This window comes from Neophocaena asiaeorientalis, unplaced genomic scaffold (assembly GCF_003031525.2).
Source record: "Neophocaena asiaeorientalis asiaeorientalis breed wild unplaced genomic scaffold, Neophocaena_asiaeorientalis_V1.1 scaffold765, whole genome shotgun sequence".
Lineage (NCBI taxonomy): Eukaryota > Metazoa > Chordata > Mammalia > Artiodactyla > Phocoenidae > Neophocaena > Neophocaena asiaeorientalis.
Window position 1 is genome coordinate 281,236 of NW_020172825.1, and position 806 is coordinate 282,041.

Below are 806 nucleotides of genomic sequence, written 5' to 3' on the forward strand. Positions count from 1 at the left end.
AGGGATCGAACCGGTATACCCTGCATTGGCCAGCAGATTCTTAACCCCTGCACCACCAGCGAAGCCCAACAGGGGCCCGTTTACTATCCCTGATCAGCAGGAGAAACGGAAACTGCATCCCATCTCCCAAGGAGCCTGGCGTAGGCCAGGACTCCTGCTCTGACCCTGAGCACAGAGACTTCTGCTTCCTTGAGGGCACAAGGCAATGACCAGGGGGCGGGAGAGGCCTGTAGAACTCAGTGGCAGGCCATAGTACCGCCAATGGCTCATGCTTCCTCTCCCACCAGAAGGCTGAACTGTGGCAGGGAACAGCAGTCCTGGCTAGACTCAGGTGCTCAGAGATGGCATGCTGTCCCTAGCCTTCCCATGTGGAAGGGAATCCCAGGCTCCTTCCCAATGGCTCTTTCCCCACAAGAAGCCTGCCACCCTCAAACTGAACAGCTGCAGCTGCCCACGGTAGCAAATGTAACATGAACCTCTCCTTATTTTTCCTTTGGGAGCCATGTGCTGGACTTCAGTTTCAATGAGGAGACTGTAGGGATTGCCCACTCATTTTGTTCAGATTTCCAAGGAATGAATTTATGGGAGTCATCATCGATCGAAGCACCTGCTCAAAGCCTGGACATGCAAAGTTGCAGCCTCCACCACTGGCGGCCAGCGAGCTCAATCATGTCCACAGTCAGGAGTAGACAGAGCCGAGCCACGGGGCAGGAAGTGCAGCCACATTGCAGGACATTGGAGCTCGGTGCCATGGGAAAAGCCCAGAAGGTGAGAGTGTAGTCCCAGTGCACAAGTCCCCATAGCGA

The 806-nt window shown here is 55.3% G+C and overlaps 1 non-coding gene across 1 annotated transcript; it reads right to left on the reverse strand.

Annotated features, from left to right (window-relative positions):
* Positions 1 to 509: 509 nt before the first annotated feature.
* On the reverse strand, positions 510 to 601 carry LOC112397657 (small nucleolar RNA SNORD116). The gene has a single exon (XR_003002843.1). It is a non-coding gene; the product is annotated as a small nucleolar RNA SNORD116 (small nucleolar RNA).
* Between the last annotated feature and the right edge of the window lie 205 nt (positions 602 to 806).